The sequence below is a fragment of the Capricornis sumatraensis genome, chromosome 4, assembly GCF_032405125.1.
Source record: "Capricornis sumatraensis isolate serow.1 chromosome 4, serow.2, whole genome shotgun sequence".
Classification (NCBI taxonomy): domain Eukaryota; kingdom Metazoa; phylum Chordata; class Mammalia; order Artiodactyla; family Bovidae; genus Capricornis; species Capricornis sumatraensis.
This window is the reverse complement of record NC_091072.1, coordinates 87,839,008-87,861,599: the sequence shown is the minus strand read 5'-3', so window position 1 is coordinate 87,861,599 and position 22,592 is coordinate 87,839,008. Positions and strand designations below refer to the sequence as shown.

Here is a 22,592-nt window from a genome sequence, read left to right as displayed (position 1 = left end):
CCTATATTTTAGGTAGTGTTTTTAAAATACCTGAATTATGACTAAAAGTTCTACTTCATTTAGAACTGAAAACCACATTAAAAAGGTAAAATTGAGAATTGTAATCATCTTGTAAACAATGTCTTCTTAAAATATTTATTTATTTATGGCTGTGTTGGGTCTTTGTTGCTATGCTGACTTTTCTCCAGTTACAAAGAGCAGGGACTAGTCTTCATTGCAGTGGAAGGGTTTTTCATTGCTGTGGCTTCTCTTGTGAAGCATGGACTCCAGAGCACAGGCTCAGTGGTTATGGCCCATGGGCATAGTTACTCCAGGGCATGTAGGATTTTTCTGGACCAGGAATTGAACCCATGTCTCCTGAACTGGCAGAATTCTTTACCAATGAGCCACCAGGGAGCTCGTAAACAATGTTTTTTAAAAGTGATAGTTCTTTTAAAATTCTGTTGGTAACTGTGGAAGGAATATAAATCCAATATCACAAGAAATGAAAAGGATTAGCTAATGGTTTATTTTTAAAAACCCACAATTAAAAAATATTCTTACGAAAACAAAACATAGTAACTAAGTTGCTACTATGAAATACAATCATTTAAGACTATGTTTCACTTTCTTACTTTATGTGAGTTTTATTTCTTAACAGAAAGTGTTTGTCAGCCAGTTAGCACATTTATGTTTCTGTTGTTTTTTCAAGTGGCCTTAAAATTTTTTTTAAATTGAAGTATAGTATTTGATTGACAATGTTGTGGCAACCTCTGCTGTACAGCAAAGTGACTCAGTTATGCACATACCAGGTGGGCCAAAAAGTTCCTTCAATTTTTTAAGTAAACATAAAAGACAAATTTTTCATTTTCACTAACTTTATTGAACAATGTATTAACTGTTTTGTTCCACTGCCTTCTGTCATTTTTCAGGCAACTTCATAATTTCATCATCCCAAAACTTTGCTTTTTAAGCAAAGAATGGTGCTTCTTCTTATCCAGGGAATTGAAATTTTTTTTTTTTTTTTTCATTAAGAGAATTTGGTAAAGATCGAAATAAATGGAAATCCAAAGGTGCTATGTCTGGTGAACACAGTGGATGAAATCAAAACTTTCCAGTCAAGCTGTAATAGTTTTTGCCTGGTCATCAAAGAAACATGTGGTCTTGTGTTATCCTGATGAAAGACTATGTTTTTTCTCTTGACTAATTCTGGAATTTTCAAGTGCCTCTTTCAGCTGGTTGAATTGGGAACAGTACTTATTGGAACTGTTTGGTTTTCCAGAAGGAGTTCATAATAGAGGACAATCCCACCATATACACATCACCTTCTTTGTGTGAAGATCAGTCCTTGGTGTGGTTGGCAGTGGTTCATTACACTTGCCCCATGATCTCTCTTCCATGCCACATTACTGTGCAATATCCACTTTTCATCATCCACTTTAATTTGTTTTGAAAACAGAATGTTGTCATTATATTTCAGTAGAGAATCACATGCAGAAATATAGTCTTTTTTTTTTCCACTTAATTTATGTGGAAACTAAACATCAAAGAAATGAACATAAGCAGGCTAGTGTAAATGATTTTCAGCACTCTATTTGGATATTTTGAGGATGTCAGCTCAAAATATCTACCTTGCGGTATGTTGATTGTTCTCAATTAATGTCTTGATTTGATTGTGCTATCAACTTCAGCTGGTCTATCTGACTACAGAGCAGCATCCTCCAACAAAAAATCTCCAACACAAAACTTTGCAGACCACTTCTAAGACATTTGATCAGTCATAGCATCTTCTCCAAACACTGCACAAATCTTTTTCTGCTTCAGCTGTGTTTTCATCTTTCCTGAAATAATAAAGCATAATATGAAGAAAGTTTTTCTTCCATCTTTCATATTAAAATGGCTACACAAACATCAAAATTTTGATTTTTTTTTTTTAAATGCATGCTGCTATGACAGCTGTCACAGTAAGAATTGTTTCAAATGAAGTTAAGGACACCTAAGCATTACTAAAGCTCTCTTACGGAAAAAACTGAATGAACCTTTTGGCCAACCCAATATATACATTCTAAAAAAATTTTTTTTTCCATTATGGTTTATCTCAGGAGATTGGATAGTTTCCTGTGCCATACAGTAAGACCCTGCTATTTATCCATTCTGAACGACATAGTTTGCATTTACCAACTCCAAACCCTCAGTCCATCCCTCTCTCTTCCCCTACTTCCCCTCAGCAACCGTGAGTCTGATCTCTATTATCTGTGAGTCTACTCACAGATGTTTTGTAGGTAGGTTCATTTCTGACATTTTATTTGGCTGCACTGTGAGGTGTATGGGATTTTTTTTTAATTTTTATTTTTACTTTATTTTACTTTACAATACTGTATTGGTTTTGCCATACATTGACATGAATCCGCCACGGGTGTACATGAGTTCCCAATCCTGAACCCCCCTCCCACCTCCCACACCATATCATCTTTCTGGATCATCCCCGTGCACCAGCCCCAAGCATCCTGTATCCTGTATCAAACATAGACTGGCGATTCGTTTCTTACATGATAGTATACATGTTTCAGTGCCATTCTCCCAAATCATCCCACCCTCTTCCTCTCCCTCAGAGTCCAAAAGTCCGTTCTATACATCTGTGTCTCTTTTGCTGTCTCGCATACAGGGTTATCATTACCATCTTTCTAAATTCCATATATATGTGTTAGTATACTGTATTGGTGTTTATCTTTCTGGCTTACTTCACTCTGTATAATCGGCTCCAGTTTCATCCATCTCATTAGAACTGATTCAAATGTATTCTTTTTAATGGCTGAGTAATACTCCATTGTGTATATGTACCAAAGCGTTCACTATAGTGCTAAGAGGAAAGTTCATAGCAATACAGGCATACCTCAAGAAACAAGAAAATAGTCAAATAAATAACCTAACTCTACACCTAAAGCAACTAGAAAAGGAAGAAATGGAGAACCCCAGAGTTAGTAGAAGGAAAGAAATCTTAAAAATTAGGGCAGAAATAAATGCAAAAGAAACAAAAGAGACCATAGTAAAAATCAACAAAGCCAAAAGCTGGTTCTTTGAAAGGATAAATAAAATTGACAAACCATTAGCCAGATTCATCAAGAAACAAAGGGAGAAAAACCAAATCAATAAAATTAGAAATGAAAATGAAGAGATCACAACAGACAACACAGAAATACAAAGGATCATGAGACTACTATCAGCAGTTATATGCCAATAAAATGGACAACGTGGAAGAAATGGACAAATTCTTAGAAAAGTACAACTTTCCAAAACTGAACCAGGAAGAAATAGAAAATCTTAACAGACCCATCACAAGCACGGAAATTGAAACTGTAATCAGAAATCTTCCAGCAAACAAAAGCCCAGGTCCAGATGGCTTCACAGCTGAATTCTACCAAAAATTTAGAGAAGAGCTAACACCTATCCTACTCAAACTCTTTCAGAAAATTGCAGAGGAAGGTAAACTTCCAAACTCATTCTATGAGGCCACCATCACCCTAATACCAAAACCTGACAAAGATGCCACAAAAAAAGAAAACTACAGGCCAATATCACTGATGAACATAGATGCAAAAATCCTTAACAAAATTCTAGCAATCAGAATCCAACAACACATTAAAAAGATCATACACCATGACCAAGTGGGCTTTATCCTAGGGATGCAAGGATTCTTCAATATCCGCAAATCAATCAATGTAATTCACCACATTAACAAATTGAAAAATAAAAGCCATATGATTATCTCAATAGATGCAGAGAAGGCCTTTGACAAAATTCCACATCCATTCATGATAAAAAACTCTCCAGAAAGCAGGAATAGAAGGAACATACCTCAACATAATAAAGGCTATATATGACAAACCCACAGCAAACATTATCCTCAATGTTGAAAAATTGAAAGCATTTCCCCTAAAGTCAGGAACAAGACAAGGGTGCCCACTTTCACCGCTACTATTCAACATAGGCATGTGGGATTTTACTTCCCTGGCCAGCGATTGACTGCAGCAGAAATGTGGATTCTTAATCACTGCTAGGAACGGCAACCCACTCCAGTACTCTTGCCTGGAAAATCCCATGGACAGAGGAGCCTGGTGGGCTGCAGTCCATGGGGTCGCTAAGAGTCGACACGACCAAGGGACTTCACTTTCACTTTTCACGCATTGGAGAAGGAAATGGCAACCCACTCCAGTGTTCTTGCCTGGAGAATCCCAGGGATGGGGGAGCCTGGTGGGCTGCCATCTATGGGGTCACACAGAGTCGGACATGACTGAAGTGATGCAGCAGCAGCAGAAGCAGCAGGGAAGTCTTGTGACATATTTTAGATTCCACAGAGAAGTGATATCATAAGGTATTTGTCTTTCTCTTTCTGACTTACTTTACTTAGTATGACAATCTATAGTTGAATCCATGTTGCTGCAAATGTGTCTGTTTTTACAACCTTTTCTTTCATTTTTCCTTTCAGATGTTACATTAATAATTATGCTTCTCTCTTTGACATCCTTGTGTTATATGGTTATTACACATTATAGCAACTACTGTTTTTGAATGTTTGGTTCATTCCATATATTATGCTAAGCATTTACATAGATCATCTCTTAGAATTAAATTTTAATTCTGAAAAGGGCATATTTCTACATGCAATTTTTAGGTAACAAAACTGAGGCTTAGAGAGGTTAGTACCTTGCCCAAGGCCACTTAGCTTGCCTGTGTCTTAACTGGATATAATTTCAGCTCTGAGCTATTCTAAAACCCTAAGCTCTTAACCTTTGGTTTTCAAATCCTTGGCAATTCACTACCATGTTCTTAAATATCTTTGATTTCTCATCAAAAATGCTTGGTTTTGAAATTTCATTTCAAAAATGATTTAAAAATTAGTAACTATACTTTGGATCACAGGGAAGATTAATATATAAAATACTTTTGCCTGATTTGAATGCCATATTTTCATTTGTGTTTATAAGTTGGAGCCAAGTTATAAAACTTAAAGTGTCCTGAGCTACACAGTAAGAAATAGAAACGAACAAATGAATGGTGCATACATGTCAGGAAAAGCTCAAAAGCTGTGACTGCTTGCTTCTGGAACAAAGCCTTAAAAACTGGATGGGAAAATTGAGTTACCATGTAGCAATACAAGTATACCCCTCCAAACCAAATATGTGCTGTATAAATTTCCAATGATTTTAGGCTCAACAAAACAATACTGTTACATTAAAATCAATGTAATTAATTTAAAATATTTTAGCTTAATTTCCATTTTTTTCCAAATTAATAGTTAAAAAGAGCTATCAGCACAGTGGAGCTATTTCAAATCCTGAAAGATGATGCTTTGATAGTGCTGCACTCAGTATGCCAGCAAATTTGGAAAACTCAGCAGTGGCCACAGGACTGGAAAAGGTCCGTTTTCATTCCAACCCCAAAGAAAGGTAATGCCACAAATGCTCAAACTACCACACAATTGCACTCATCTCACATGCTAGTAACGTAATGCTCAAAATTCTCCAAGCCAGGCTTCAGCAATACATGAATTGTGAACTTCCTGATGTTCAAGCTGGTTTTAGAAAAGGCAGAGGAACCAGAGATCAAATTGCCAACATCTGCTGGATCATCAAAAAAGCAAGAGCTCCAGAAAAACAGCTACTTTCGCTTTATTGACTATGCCAAAGCCTTTGACTGTGCGGATCACAATAAACTGTGGAAAATTCTTCAAGGGATGGGAGTACCAGACCACCTGACCTGCCTCTTGAGAAACCTGTATGCACGTCAGGAAGCAACAGTTAGAACTGGACATGGAGTAACAGACTGGTTCCAAATAGGAAAAGGAGTACGTCAAGGCCGTATATTGTCACCCTGCTTATTTAACTTCTATGCAGAGTACATCAGGAGAAATGGTGGGCTGAAAGAAGCACAAGCTGGAATCAAGATTGCTGGGAGAAATATCAATAAACTCAGATATGCAGATGACACCACCCTTATGGCAGAGAGTGAAGAGGAACTAAAAAGCCTCTTGATGAAAGTGAAAGAGGAGAGTGAAAAATTTGGCTTAAAGCTCAACATTCAAAAAACTAAGATCATGGCATCTGGTCCCATCACTTCATGGGAAATAGATGGGGAAACAGTGGAAATGGTGTCAGACTTTATTTTTGGGGACTCCAAAATCACTGCAGATGGTGACTGCAGCCATGAAATTAAAAGACGCTTACTCCTTGGAAGGAAAGTTATGACCAACCTTGACAGAATATTGAAAAGCAGAGACATTACCTTATCAACAAAGGTCCATCTAGTCAAGGCTATGGTTTTTCTAGTGGTCATGTATGGATGTGAGAGTTGGACTATAAAGAAAGCTGACCACTGAAGAATTGATGCTTTTGAACTGTGGTGTTGGAGAAGACTCTTGAGAGTCCCTTGGACTTCAAGGAGATCCAACCAGTCCATTCTAAAGGAGATCAGACCTGGGTGTTCATTGGTGGGACTGATGTTGAAGCTGAAACTCCCAATACTTTGGGCACCTGGTGCGAAGAGCTGACTCATTTGAAAAGACCCTGATGCTGGGAAAGATTGAGGGCAGGAGGAGAAGGGGACGACAGAGAATAAGATGGTTGGATGGCATCACCGACTCAATGGACGTGGGTTTGAGTGGACACTGAGAGTTGGTGATGGACAGGGAGGCCTAGCGTGCATGGTTCATGGGGTCACAGAGTCGGACACGACTGAGCGACTGATCAGCACAGGCCTAAACCGAGTTTTCTACTGTATAATAATTCCTCACATTGTGCTTAGTCACTCAGTCATGTATGACTTTTGCAACCCCATAGACTGTAGCCTGCCAGGCTCCTCTGTCCATGGGATTTTCCAGGCAAGAATGCTGGATTGGGTTGCCATTTCCTTCTCCAAATTTCACTCATTGGGTATACACAACTCTTACAAGGTGTTTCTATATTTTCAACTTGAGAAAGTATTATACAATCTGCGTAGCTGATGCAAATGGAAATTCAATAAATGTTAGTTGAATCAGAATTTTCACGTTCTACTTAGCTTCTCCACCTTTATTCATTTGAATGACTCAGCCAAAACTATCTCAGCATAAGTCTCTTCCTCACAGTAACAGCACAGAATTCAGAGTTTTAGTGGTTCTTAGACTTCATTAGGACCCCTTAAAGAATCTTATGATACCCATGAGCCCCCACTCAAGAAAATGATATATAAAAATATTATATACAATATTAAAATTACCTTAACAACAAAAAAGAGACAGGCTCTGAAGTTAGAAATAATCTGTGTAATCTAAGGCCTCTCTTTCAAAGCCTCTTAAAGCCCCCATTTCCCATCTGTAAAGTACTAGCTATCTCAGTTTACGCAGATTGAGTCAAATTATGTAATTACGGTGCTTGCAATTTAGTAGATGCCAAGTTGTAGCTGTAATTATTATCAGGCCAATACTGACCTTCTATTTTATCTCTAATTAGTTTTTTTCTTTGAGGCTTTCTCGTGCTGATTGGTTTGTCACAGCCACTATATGGTTCCCAAGGATCTCATATTATTCTCATTGGTTGCTTGGCTTTTATTTTCAGGCCACCTATTTTTTATATGATAATGACCCATGAGGGCTTCCCCAGTGGCTCAGTGGTAAAGAATCTCCTGAAATGCAGGAGATGCAAGAGATGTGGGTTCACTCGCTAGGTTGGGAAGATCCCCTGGAGGAGGGCACAGCAACCCACTCCAGTATTCTTGCCTGGAGAATCCCATAGACAGAGGAGCCTGGCAGGCTACAGTCCAATGGGTCACAAGGAGTCAGAAATAACTGAAGCGGTGAGCATGCATGCACGACCCATAAAAACACTTGAGAGTAATAACATCTTTAATGTTCAGCTGAGAATATTAAGTGGCCTTAATATTGCTGCTATCAATTCCAAAGGTGATGAATAATAAAAAAGAAAGAAATTCAATATAAGAACAGGATACATGAAAGATAACATTGGCTTAGAAGTTTACACTGGGTGCCTCCCACATACATGTGGCATACCAGAATATGGGAGAAATTATACTATTATACCTACATTATGTACTTTCTTGAGAACTAAATGACAATAAAACACAATGTGGGGTACAAACTTGAGATTCAGTCACATTTGAATAATGAATGATAAATGAATACCAAGTCAGAACAGAACATCCTATTAAGATGAAGCATTTGTTCTATTATTTTCAAATCTGGTTATATTAAAAACATACTTTTATGCTCATACCTAGAAAACAACTCATAAAGAATATAGAAAACTTACATAAGTCAGAAAAAATGCCATGAAAATAATGCAAAGCTTTAGAAAATCACAATTATAGAAATCCTTTATATGACAAACTCTAAGCAACTGTCCAAACTTTATTTTACTTTATTTGCATTGTCATTATAGTATTTTCCAGCATTGAAAATTTCAAGAAATGTACAGATGACAGGATGAAGATTGAAGATATTTTGGTTATGTGTTTGATAAGAGTTACTGTTTTCATCATTACGAGATTAAACAAAAGAAGTTTAATAAAGATTCTCAAGCATTAAAAAATGCTTATATAAGTAAACAGTAACCCTAATCTGTGTGGAAGTTCATAAAAAGTGATCTTAAGAATATGTACAATAAAATATGTCCCCCTCCCCAGAAAGATAGCAGTCTTATGACAAATTTATCATGACTCTCATTTTAGAATGGTCAATACTTCATTTAATGTATAGTATGCTGGGTTTTTTTCAAATTTTGTTTTAGATCTTATGCATTTATGATTCTATGCAGTTTCTAAAAATATGTAAAGCTGAACCTGTGATCCAGTAACACTTTTTATTCTACTAAATTTGTCAGACTGGGAAGGCAAGCTAATGGCTTTATTCCTTTCCTATTTCAAAGACTTCAGAATTGAACACTAGTAATGTAATGGGCATATTGAATGCAGCACTTTCACAGCATCATCTTTCAGGATTTGAAATAGCTCCACTGGAATTCCATCACCTCCACTAGCTTTGTTTGTAGTGATGTTTTCTAAGGCCCACTTGACTTCACATTCCAGGATGTCTGGCTCTAGATTAGTGATCACACCATCATGATTATCTTGGTCGTGAAGCACTTTTTTGTACAGTTCTGTGTATTCTTGTCACCTCTTCTTAATATCTTTTGCTTCTGTTAGGTCCGTTTCATTTCTGTCCTTTATTGAGTCCATCTTTGCATGAAATGTTCCCTTGGTATCTCTAATTTTCTTGAAGAGATCTCTAGTCTTTCCCATTCTCTTGTTTTCCTCTATTTCTTTGCATTGATTGCTGAGGAAGGCTTTCTTATCTCTCCCTGCTATTCTTTGGAACTCTGCATTCAGATGCTTATATATTTTCTTTTCTCCTTTGCTTTTCACTTCTCTTCTTTTCACAGCTATTTGTAAGGCCTCCTGAGACAGCCATTTTTCTTTTTTGCATTTCTTTTTCTTGGAGATGGTCTTGATCCCTGTCTCCTGTACAATGTCATGCACCTCTGTTCATAGTTCATCAGGCACTCTATCAGATCTAGTCCCTTAAATCGATTTCTCACTTCCACTGTACAATCATAAGGGATTTGATTTAGGTCATACCTGAATGGTTTAGTGGTTGTCTCCACTTTCTTCAATTTAAGTCTGAATTTGGCAATAAGGACTTCATGATCTGAGCCACAGTCAGTTCCCGATCTTGTTTTTGCTGACTATATAGAGCTTCTCCATCTCTGGCTGCAAAGAATAAAGAAAGGCAATGCCAAAGAATGTTCAAACTACCACACAATTGCATTCATCTCACACGCTAGTAAAGTAATGCTCAAAATTCTCCAAGCCAGGCTTCAGCAATACGTGAACTGTGAACTTCCAAGCTGGTTTTAGAAAAGGCAGAGGAACCAGAGATCTAATTGGCAACATCCGCTGGATCATCGGAAAAAGGAAGAGTTCCAGAAGAGCATCTATTTCTGCTGTATTGACTATGCCAAAGCCTTTGACTGTGTGGATCACAACCAACTGTGGAAAATTCTGAGAGATGGGAATACCAGACCACCTGACCTGCCTCTTGAGAAACCTATAAGCAGGTCAGGAAGCAAGTTAGAACTGGACATGGAACAACAGACTGGTTCCAAATAGGAAAAGGAGTACGTCAAGGCTGTATATTGTCACCCTGCTTATTTAACTTCTATGCAGAGTACATCAGGAGAAACGCTGGGCTGGAAGAAGCACAAGCTGGAATCAAGATTCCCGGGAGAAATATCAATAACCTCAGGTATGCAGATAATACCACCCTTATGGCAGAAAGTGAAGAGGAACTAAAAAGCCTCTTGATGAAAGTGAAAGAGTGAAAAAGTTGGCTTAAAGCTCAATATTCAGAAAACTAAGATCATGGCATCTGGTCCCATCACTTCCTGGCAAATAGATGGGGAAACAGTGGAAACAGTGTCAGACTTTATTTTTCCGGGCTCCAAAATCACTGCAGATGGTGATTGCAGCCATGAAATTAAAAGACGCTTACTCCTTGGAAGGAAAGTTATGACCAACCTAGATAGCATATTCAAAAGGAGAGACATTACTTTGCCAACAAAGGTCCATCTAGTCAAGGCTATGGTTTTTCCTGTGGTCATGTATGGATGTGAGAGTTGGACTGTGAAGAAAGCTGAGCACCGAAGAATTGATGCTTTTGAACTGTGGTGTTGGAGAAGACTCTTGTGAGTCCCTTGGACTGTAAGGAGATCCAACCAGTCCATTCTAAAGGACATCAGTCCTTTGGGTGTTCATTGGAAGGTTGATGGTGAAGCTGAAAGTCCAGTACTTTGGCCACCTCATGTGAAGAGTTGAGTCATTGGAAAAGACCCTGATGCTGGGAGGGATTGGGGGCAGGAGGAGAAGGGGATGACAGAGGATGAGATGGCTGGATGGCATCACCAGACTCGATGGACGTGAGTTTGAGTGAACTCTGGGAGTTGGTGATGGATAGGGAGGCCTGGCGTGCTGTGATTCATGGGGTCGCAGGGTTGGACACGACTGAGCGAATGAACTGAACTGAAGGTAATGGGTTCTTTTATTAAATCTTGGTAACTTAATGGCATTTTGGCATATGTATTACTGAAATATTTGACACTCTTACTGCACAGACTTGTGATAACTATTTTGTTTAAATGAAACTGGTATTGTGTTCTCACACGTTATTACTAACAGTCTTTGTGAACTAAATTAACTATTCATGTTTAACCAGATAATCAACAGGTTCCTTTTTGAAACCAATGCTCACTCTTCAAAAGCTACTGTTTCTAATATGCATTGAACAAATGTGTAATAGTTTATGCCAGACTTACATGTTATCAAGCACTGTAAAGTAATGACAGGTAATGTTAGAAACATTAAAATTTATATTTAACCTTTTCAGGGTTGAACTATATTTCACGGGTCAACTGTATTTTGTTGAGTCTTTTTCAAGTGTGGGGAAACATCTTGCAGAAGAATCAGCATTTACTTTAGGACTGATTTGAAGGTAAAAACTTATATCTCATTAGTTTTGGGATGATTCACAGATAAGATCTTATCTTAGTAAGATAACAGCAGTGATAAAAGTAGATAAAATGAAAACAAATACTATAAAGGATTCTATTTAACTTTTTTTTAGTGCTAAAACCTGGGAATGGATTGATTATTGGTGACTTATTGAAAGCCATCCATATCAACTCTTCTGCCTGGCATTTAAAATCCTCCCCAATTTACACAAATTCCACTACCTCTCTGCTTATCTTAGGCCAGTTCTTGCCTCTGGTCCATGCTCATTTCAGCATCTGAGTTGGCCTGAATTGTGTCCCCACTCCCAAATTTATTCTTGCTTTGAGCCCCGCCCCCCTGCCCCCACCTTTCTGGACACGGGGGAGACAAGAATACTGGAGTGGGTTGCCATTCCCTTCTCTAGGAGATCTTCCCAACCCAGGGATTGAACCCGGGTCTCCCACATTGCAGACAGATGCTTTTCGGTCTGACCCACCAGGGAAGACCCGGGTTCAGGAAGATCCCCTGGAGAAGGAAATGGCAATCCACTCCAGTACTATTGTCTGGAAAATCCCATGGACAGAGGAGCCTGGTAGTCTACAGTCCATGGTGTTGCAAAGAATCGGACACGACTGAGCAACTTCACTTTCACTTATCCCTGCTAGTTTAGAATGTGACTGTATTTGGAAATAGGCCATTTTAAAAAGTAATTAAGGTTAAATGAGGTCATATAGGTATGTACTAATCCAATATGACTGGTGTTCTTATAAAAAAGGGAAATTTGGAGACAGACTCACAGGGAAAATAAATGTGATGTGTTCAAGTCATCATCACTGGTACTCTGTTGTGGCAATCTGCCTTTTGTCATGTTCTTTCTCACTGAAAATGTCTCTTCCTTTCATCCACATCTATCCAAACTATGTCGCTGAACATGAAACTCAAGCAGCCACACGGTGAAGCTATCCCTCACAAGCTGGTCTGTCCTCACTTCCCTTTACTGATCTAGCAGAGTTTATATAGACTCTACCACAGATTTTAGCAATTTCTAGCACATAAAGTAGAAATCATAAAAGGATTTTGTGAGTTAATACAGGTAAAATGCTTAGAACAGTGCCTGTGGTTATACGTATTTGCTTTATCTATTGCTATTTCTATTTCCTAGTTATATTTTTCTCTAATCAAATCATGTTACTCATGAGACTCTTTTTAGTACAACGCTGGGCATATTAATACTAAAAACACTTGATGCATAAAATTCTTAGGTCTAACCTTATCACATAGATCCTTCTGGGGCACCTGCTAAACTGCTTTCCTATACTGTGTAAAGGAAGATAAAATGATAAAAATACAGGGTTTCTACCCTCAAGTTGCTTACAGTTGGTGAAAGAATTTTACACTTCCTTCTGGTAAAAAATTTTTGAGGACTTAACATTTGTGAATACTGTGCTAGAAAAAGGGAAAAAATTATAAAGCAAATATAGTTCTTGCCTGTAAGCAGTTCACTGTCTAGTTGGGCAAAACCCAATTTTATCGGAAGTGAAGAAAAATTTCACACAAGATGAGTCCCAAAGGAAGCTTTATGGGTTCTGCTACTGAATAACAAATTAATCCAAACCGTAGCAAATATTATCTCAGATTCAGGAAGGGCTTAGCTAGGTGGTTCTTGTTCAGGTCTCTTATGAAGTAATAGTTAAGCTGCTGGCTAGGGCTGGAGTCATCTCAAAGGGGCCCGAAGATTAGCTTTTGAGTTCACTCACCCTTGTCCACAGGCTTTGGTTCCTTGTCAGCTGGGATAGCTTATTTCTAGGCACACAGGCTTCTCCACAGGCTGTCTGAAGGTCCCATGACAAGGCAGCGGGCTTCCACTGGAGTGACTCAAGAGAATATGCAGGAGGAAGAACTCAATGCCTTTTATAACGTAGTCTCAGAGTCACAGTCTCTTCTATCTTATTCTATTTACAAGAAGAAATTCACAACGTTCAACTCACACTTAGAAGGAGGTGAATTAAGTAGTTTCACATCCTGAAGAATAAAGTATCAAATATTTTGCAGACATATTTTTTTTTTGGCCATGCCACACAGCTTTGGGATCTTAGTACCCTACCTGACCAGGGATGGAACTCATGCTCCCAGCAGTTAAAGTGCTGGGATTGTCAGGGAATTCCCTTATGGACATATTTTTTAAACCAGCATAGAAGACTATACTGGTTTAATATATTTTGAGGGGTGGAAGTGGTCACTCAAGGCAGGAGGAAAACTGCAAGATTCGAAGCATGAAGCATCATGTATTAGGATAGACCCACAAATAGTACCTAAGGCTACAAACATAGGAAGGTGTTAGAACATGAAGAGCTTTATGCCTCATGGAGAGGAGTTTGAACTTTTAACTTGTGGTGGATGAGGTATATATCATTATAAAGATTTTAGGCGGGGGGGGGGGGGGGGGTTTCCTAAGATGTGTACTGTAAAGTCTGGAGGTAGGCAGGAAGGCTGAGGCGGGGTAAAACTTACTAAAGACCAATTTAAACAAAATCTCTTTCAATGTTCAGATGAGAGATGATGAGGAAATGATTAAGAGAATGGCTGAAGGAATGGAGAGTTAAGGGAGGATCTCAGAAGTATTCAGAAGGTAAACCATAAAAGAAATGGAAATTAGTTGTGGGGCATAGGAATATCAGGCTTGTGTATCAGGTATATGTATGATACTATTTCCCTAAATCATCCACTTTTTTCTCTAAAGGTAGAATTTTAATTAGTATAAAAATGTATTCTATGAATGTTAATAAAAACTACGAAATAGAAATAATGAAACAAAAATAATTAAGTTACTTCTAAAGGACTGAATAATCTGCACATATCCTGTTGGGCCTTTGCAAGACTTACAAACTTTTTTTTACAAAACTGGATATTTTTAAAACTTTCTCTTCGTACTTTATATATGAGGTCAATAAAATTTCTTCCATATCATTTTAATGACTGAATACTGTTCTGTTGTATGCATGGAGCTTCAGTTCAGTTTGGTTCAGTTCAGTCGCTCAGTCGTGTCCGACTGTTGCTGACCCCATGAATTGCAGCATGCCAGGCCTCCCTGTCCATCACCAACTCCCAGAGTTCACTCAAACTCATGTCCATTGAGTCGGTGATGCCATCCAGCCATCTCATCCTGTTGTCCCCTTCTCTTCCTGCCCCCAATCCCTCCCAGCATCAGAGTCTTTTCCAATGACTCAACTCTTCGCATGAGGTGGCCAAAGTATTGGAGTTTCAGCTTCAGCATCAGTCCTTTCGAAGAAATCCCAGGGCTGATCTCCTTTAGAATGGACTGGTTGGATCTCCTTGCAGTCCAAGGGACTCTCAAGAGCCTTCTCCAATACCACAGTTCAAAAGCATCAATTCTTCAGCGCTCAGCTATCTTCTCAGTCCAACTCTCACATCCATACATGACCACAGGAAAAACCATAGCCTTGACTAGACATACATTTGTTGGCAAAGTAATGTTTCTGCTTTTGAATATGCTATCTAGGTTGGTCATAACTTTCCTTCCAAGGAGTAAGCGTCTTTTAATTTCATGGCTGCAATCACCATCTGCAGTGATTTTGGAGCCCGGAAAAATAAAGTCTGACACTGTTTCCACTGTTTCCCCATCTATTTGCCAGGAAGTGATGGGACCAGATGCCGTGATCTTAGTTTCCTGAATATTGAGCTTTAAGCCAACTTTTTCACTCTCCTCTTTCACTAAGAGACTTTTTAGTTCCTCTTCACTTTCTGCCATAAGGGTGGTGTCATCTGCATACCTGAGGTTATTGATATTTCTCCCGGGAATCTTGATTCCAGCCTGTGCTTCTTCCAGCCCAGTGTTTCTCATGTACTCTGCATAGAAGTTAAATAAGCAGGGTGACAATATACAGCCTTGACGTACTCCTTTTCCTATTTGGAACCAGTCTGTTGTTCCATGTCCAGTTCTAACTGTTGCTTCCTGACGTGCATACAGGTTTCTCAAGAGGCAGGGCAGGTGGTCTGGTATTCCCATCTCTTGAAGAATTTTCTAGTTTCTTGTGATCCACCAAAAGGCTTTGGCATAGTCAATAAAGCAGATGTTTTTCTGGAACTCTTGCTTTTTTGATGATCCAGCAGATGTTGGCAATTTGATCTCTAGTTCCTCCGCCTTTTCTAAAACCAGCTTGAACATCAGGAAGTTCACGGTTCACGTATTGCTGAAGCCTGGCTTGGAGAATTTTGAGCATTACTTTACTAGCATGTGAGATGAGTGCAATTATGCGGTAGTTTGAGCATTCTTTGGCCTTGCCTTCCTTTGGGATTGGAATGAAAACAGACCTTTTCCAGTCCTGTGGCCACTGCTGAGTTTTCCAACTTTGCTGGCATATTGGGTGCAGCACTTTCACAGCATCGTCTTTCAGGATTTGAAATAGAGCCACTGGAATTCTATCACCTCCACTAGCTTTGTTCGTAGTGATGCTTTCTAAGGCCCACTTGACTTCACATTCCAGGATGTCTGGCTCTAGGTGAGTGATCACACCATCGTGATTATGTGGGTCGTAAAGATCTTTTCAGAGAAGGAAATGGCAACCCACTCCAGTGTTCTTGCCTGGAGAATCCCAGGGATGGTGGAGCCTGATGGGCTGCTGTCTATGGGGTCGCATGGAGTCGGACACGACTGAAGCAACTTAGCAGCAGCAGCAGGAATAATTTAGGAGAAGGCAGTGGCACCCCATTCCAGTACTCTTGCCTGGTAAATCCCATGGACGGAGGAACCTGGTGGGCTGCAGTCTATGGGGTCACTAAGAGTCTGACATGACTGAGCGACTTCACTTTCACTTTCATGCACTGGAGAAGGAAATGACAACCCATTCCAGTGTTTTTGCCTGGAGAGTCCCAGGGACAGGGGAGCCTGGTGGCTACCGTCTATGGGGTCGCACAGAGTTGGACATGACTGAAGCGACTTAGCAGCAGCAGCAGCAGCAAAGATCTTTTCTATATAGTTCTGTGTATTCTTGCCACCTCTTCTTAATATCTTCTGCTTCTGTTAGGTCCATACCATTTCTGTCCTTTATTGAGCCCATCTTTGCATGAAATGTTCCCTTGGTATCTCTAATTTTCTTGAAGAGATCTCTAGTCTTTCCCATTCTGTTGTTTTCCTCTATTGCTGAGTTTAATTTAAATAATATCCTAATAAACAATGCAATAATGAATATTCTTGCAATCCAATTATTACACATATCCTATTTTCTATGATACGTTTCTAGAAGAGGAACTGCAGGATCAAAGCATAGGTTCAAGGCTTTTGATACATACTGCCAAACTGCACACTAGAGATATGCTAATTTACGCTCTCAGCAGTGTAACAAGTCCTGTTTCTCTGATCCCTTGCCAGTATTATCAAGACACAATCACCTGTTAAAATAATACCTGAAGACCAAATTAATGTTTAACGTATCAGGTTACTCCTAAGTTGGACTTACAATTAAACTTTTATAATATTACCATTCAAAGCTTAAGATTCTTCCATATATTATAGATGAAGAATCTAAGGTCCAGTAAGTGTCAGAGTAAATCAGACCACTATGTAGTGGGAGCTTCTGCCCCAGATTATTTTGCAGTGCTTTTTGATTTGCCAGTTTGATTCACCAAGTAAGCTTTTTCTATAATAATCTTATTAGTGTTAGTCATTCAGTTGTGTCCGACTCTTTGTGACACCATGGACTATATACCCTGCCAGGTTCCTCTGTCCATAGGATTTTCCAGGCAAGAACTCTGGAGTTGGTTGCCATTTCCTTGTCCAGGGGATCTTCCCCACCCAGGGATTGAACTCAGGTCTCCTGCATTGCAGGCAGACTCTTTACCATTTGAGCCACCAGGGAAGCCCAACCTTATTATGTATACCAGAAAAAAGGAATATATCTTTATTATTAAGGGCCTATACCATTAATTTAGACTATTTCTCCTAGCTGCTTCCTACCTTGGATTTTATACATTACCTGTTGAAGGAAAATGTATGACATCTATTTTTAAAAAGTCTACGTAATCTTGGATAAGGACCTATTTCATTCATTCAATGATTTTTATTCACTGTCTCATTCATTCAACAGTACTTATGTAATGGATACGGTTTAGAGAATAAAGCAGTGAACAATACAGAAATAGTCTCTGCTCCCACAGAACTTACATTTTTAACAGGGTGAAAGGAAACAGATAAGCAGTAATAAATTAGAAGATAATGATACAATTACAAATGCTGTTATGAAAACAAAGGGCCATGTGTGAGAAGAATGGGGAAAGGAGCTACTTTAGATACAGAGGTCAGGGAATGCTGGTCAGAAATGATACCTGAATTAAAAGCTGATGAGTTAGCCATACAGACATAGAGAAAACACACCTCAGGCAGAAAAAAATTGGAAGTGCACAGGTTTTGAGATGGAGTATCAGTTCAACTGAGAATAAGATGCCCTAAATAGTGGCTTCTGAACTGTGGTGTTGGAGAAAACTCTTGAGAGTCCCTTGGACTGCAAGGAGATCCAACTAGTCCATTCTAAAGGAAATCAGTCTTGAATATTCATTGGAAGGATTGATGCTGAAACTGAAACTCCAGTACTTTGGCCACCTGATGTGAAGAACTAACTCTTTAGAAAAGATCCTGATGCTGGGAAATACTGAAGACAGAAGTGGACAACAGATGAGATGGTTGGATGGCCTCACTGACTCAATGGATATGAGTTTGAGTAAGCTCGGGGAGTTGGTGATGGACAGGGAAGCCTGGTGTGCTACAGCCCCTAGGGTCGCAAAGAGTTGGACATGACTGAGCGACTGAACTGAAATAGTTGCTTTAGCAAGATAAAAGTTTACATTTTCCTCACATCGGTACTTGTACATAAGGAGTGAGGGCTGATACACTACTCTGTGAAGATCTCAAGGACCCACATTTTCACCCGGCTGAGGTCCTGCCATCCCTCCTGGAAAAGGGAGCTTGCATATGCCAAATGGCTGTCACATCTATATTCCAGGATGCAGGACACAGAAAGGAAGGAAAGCACTGGTGTGCAGCAGCTATCTTTTAAGAACAGTTTTGGAAGGGAGTCACATACACCTGCTTATACTCTATTGGCCAGAACGAGGCTACACGAGGCTAGAACATAGTCTTTATTCTGGACGCCCATATGTCCATGTATATTACTATGAAAAAAAAAAAGAAATTTTAGGGGACAACAGTCTTTGTCTGCTACAGACTGGAAAAAGCTTGGTACGCGACAGAAACAGAAAGGAGGCAAAGAGAAGGGTGAGGATAAGATGAGTTTGGAGAATTAGTCAGATTAGGCAATTTCAAAGGCCATGGTAAGGAAATTGGACTTTATTCTATTTCAGGGAAATCACTGGAGACTTTTAAACAAGTGAGTAACATAATCGAATCAAGTTTTTTAAAATGGTCACTCTGGCTGGTTTCTAGAGAATGGTTTAAAAGTACAAGGAAAAATGGAATCAGAAACAGTTGGAAATTGCTGTCTAAGTGATGATGGCGGCTTAGACAGAGTGGTAGCATCAGATGCGATGTGGTTGAAGGCACAATAAATACAAGGAAGAGCTGATGATACTGACTGATAAGCAGAGTGAGAGGAATCACAGAAGATTCCTACTATTTCGCCAGAGCAAGTGAGTGAACTGTTGGGAGTATTGTTTGTGGAAATCAGTAAGACTACAGGAAAAGTTTGGATTCAAATGTTTTGTTTCAGCACGTTAATTTTGAGACACCTTTCTTATTTTTTTGCCATGGTAAGATTTTCAGTAATGTCTATACCTTTTAAACAATGGGAGGTCACCCTTTTCTACAACTATTAATGTGAAAGTAAAAAAGTTGCTCAGTTGTGTCCAACTCTTTGTGACCCCATAGACTATACAATCCATAGAATTCTCCAGGCCAGAAGGCTGAAGTGGGTAGCCTTTCCTTCTCCAGGGGATCTTCCCAACGCAGGGATTGAACCCAGGTCTCCCACATTGCAGGCATATTCTTTATCAGCTGAGCCACAAGGTAAGCCCAAGAATACTGGAGTGGGTAGCCTATTCCTTCTCCAGTGGATTGTCCCCATCCAGGAATCAAACAAGGGTCTCCTACATTGCAGGCAGATTCTTTACCAACTGAGCTATGAGGGACAACTATTAATGGTCATGTATAAAGTCATTCTTCCCTTGGGTTTCCCAGATGGCGTGAGGGGTAAAAAACCTGCTTGCCAATGCAGGAGGCAAGACAGGATACATAGATTCAGGTCCTGGGTATCATGGATTCACTTCCTGGGTCGGGAAGATCTTCTAGAGGAGGGCATGGCAACCCACTCCAATATTCTTGCCTGGAGAATCCAATGGACAAAGGAGACTGGCAGGCTACAGTCTATGGGATCAAAGAGTTGGACACGACTGAAGCAACTTAGCATGCATACATGCGTTCTTCCCTTAAGGAATTTTTTTCTCAATCCAAATCGGCAATTTTACTATAAGATGCATCTTACATTTCAAAAACACACACTCAATATGGGCTAGTTTTCAAGTAAGACAATCTATCAGAGTGAATAGTTTAAAAAAAACAACACTTCACAACCTATCAAATGGGCAGAATTTATCAACGTCAGCAGTAAAGACAAACTTCTGGAAGCAACAGGACAATGTTAAAAATGTACCACTTATAGTGCTTATTAGAAAGCCATAAATACAAGCCCTTGGCAAACGTTGGCTTGTTTAATATCTAGAACTGACCCCTAAGGTAGGTATTACATAAATTTTACAAATTTACCAATATAAAAGATTGGACAGCACTAATAGAACAATTTTAAATTTGTTCTTCTGCAAGGCTTAAAGCAGATTTATCATCAACAAATATGTTCTCAAGAAAACAATAGTATCAAGGTATTTTCCCCTAACACTGCTACCATACACATTTAAGATGAAAATATCTGCTGTTCTATCTTTCCCAGTAAAATATCCATGGCAATAAAACCCTCAAGTTAGACCTGTCTCCTTTTGTAAGTGATTTCTTCAATTTCACCCAAAGTTTATACAATTTAAAACTTGTGCTTTGAGTAAACATGAGATGATACAAATAAGGGTCATTTTTTGGCTTTAACAAAGTCCTGTGCACATGGGTATGTGCACACACATGCTCTTTACTGGGCTTCCCTGGTGGCTCAGCGGTAGAGAATCAGCCTGCCCATTTAGGAGATGCGGATTCAATCCCTGAGTCAGGAAGATCCCCTGGAGAAGAAAATGGGAACCCACTCCAATATTCCTTCCTGGGAAATCCCATGGACAAAGAAGCCTGTCCATGGGATCACAAAAGGGTCAGATATGACTTAGCAACTAAACAACATTTGCTATATAAATCAAACTGATACTTGATGTTACCATACACATATCCATCCAACTTTTCTCATTTTATCTTACAATTCCAAATATCAGTTAGACTTTCAATTTATTAATAGCTCAATTAAAAAGCTCAGTAATACACAGATATACGTAATAATATGTACTTAAAGGTATTTAATCTTTTAACACACCATCTTACAAAGTTGAAGGGAAAGATGAAGAGGCAGGAAGGAACTGTTAGGGGAAAGGGAGGAAAAAGGGAGGGAAGGACATAAGAAGATTTGCTCCTTCTTGAATTTTCCCAAAGTAAAAAAGAACACAATGAAGCAGAATGTTTAATAAAACGAACAACCAGGCAAAACATTTTCTACTGGCTACATCAGCATCACCTAAGAGTTTAAATAAATTCACACAGGATCTACTAATTCATGGAAATACTTGGTAACTTATGAACATAGAAGTCATCTATAATTTCACAGTACGCTTATTTTTCCTGCTATTTTTGACTCACAGATGTCCCTTTCCCTTCAATTATAAATTTTAAATTGGATTACAGTCAGTTTTTGGAAGGATGATTTTATAAAAGAAACAAAACAAGGGAAGTAGAAACTTTATTTACCCCAAATGAAGTGTAACTTTACATTAGTAAATTCTATACCTCAACTAGAAAGGAAGTAACAATTTTCACTTTATGAAACGATACGATTCCTAATACAGATGCAACTGCTCTTTTTCAGGTCCAAAAATATCAAGCAAGAGGGAACAGTTGAGCAATATACAAACGAATAGAGACAGAGTTATTATTTCAAAGAAAACTAATTTTACTTTGAGCAACAATTATTTTTCTGGGACGCAGAGACTCTGCTGAAGTTTCCAAAAAAGCCATCGTAATTTCAGATGGTCTTGCTGATAGCTCAGGCAGTCACTCCAGCTTACGTGGGCATTGGGGAGTGAGAGTGAAAAAATGCTATTAATCTGATTCAGGAAAGCTCAACCAACAGAGTTTCAAAAACCTGCCCCCTCCCCCAATATGCTCCCTCCCAACAAGTTAAAAAAATAATAAAATAGGAAGCGTGATGAGTTAAAATACCAACGGTTTCGGCTGACGATCACTCACTTCTCAAAAAGTGATGGTGACGTGCTGCTGGTCCCTGGAAGTGCGTGCACAAGCACCGGAGGTTTCGGGGTCTGAAGGAAGAAAACTGGACAGCGATCAGATGCGTTTCAGGGAACAGAGGGAGGGAGGGCCGGTACGGGGCAGACGACGGGGGGGGGGGGGGTGGGGGGTGGGGAACGAAGTGCTGAACACAAACAGAAACACGTTCCGAGTCCCCGGGAAGGGCGGACCGACGCCACCTCACCATTCCCCGCCCCTGGACCCCGCGATCCTTCCCGGACCTAGGGCCCGTGGCCCGCCCGAAGCAACCTGGACCCAGGGGAGCCTAGCGGCAGCAGAGTTCCTACTCGCCGTAACGACTGCGGAGTAGCTACGAGCCTCCCGGTGAGTCGGTGAGAGAGAAGGTGGGGGCCGAGAGGAGGAAAGCGAGGTGCTGAAGGGCCCCTCCGAGTTCCCTCTCCAACGCGTGAGAAACAGACTACCCAACCCCAACTCTGTCCGGTCCACAATCGCCGCTCCCCTCTTCCGCCGCCGCCGCCTGGAGGGAAGTCGGAACGGCGGGGGTCACGGCGGGGGTCAGAGGGTAAAGGTCTTGCTCCCA

At 39.7% G+C, this 22,592-nt stretch overlaps 1 long non-coding RNA gene across 1 annotated transcript; it reads right to left on the bottom strand.

Moving 5' to 3' along the window:
- Positions 1-976: 976 nt before the first annotated feature.
- Positions 977-22,511, bottom strand: LOC138078478 (uncharacterized). Its single transcript, XR_011144830.1, has 5 exons — positions 22,343-22,511; positions 21,992-22,062; positions 13,272-13,466; positions 9,607-9,738; positions 977-1,820 (listed from the first exon to the last, which is right to left on the bottom strand). It is a non-coding gene; the product is annotated as an uncharacterized lncRNA (long non-coding RNA).
- Positions 22,512-22,592: the final 81 nt, after the last annotated feature.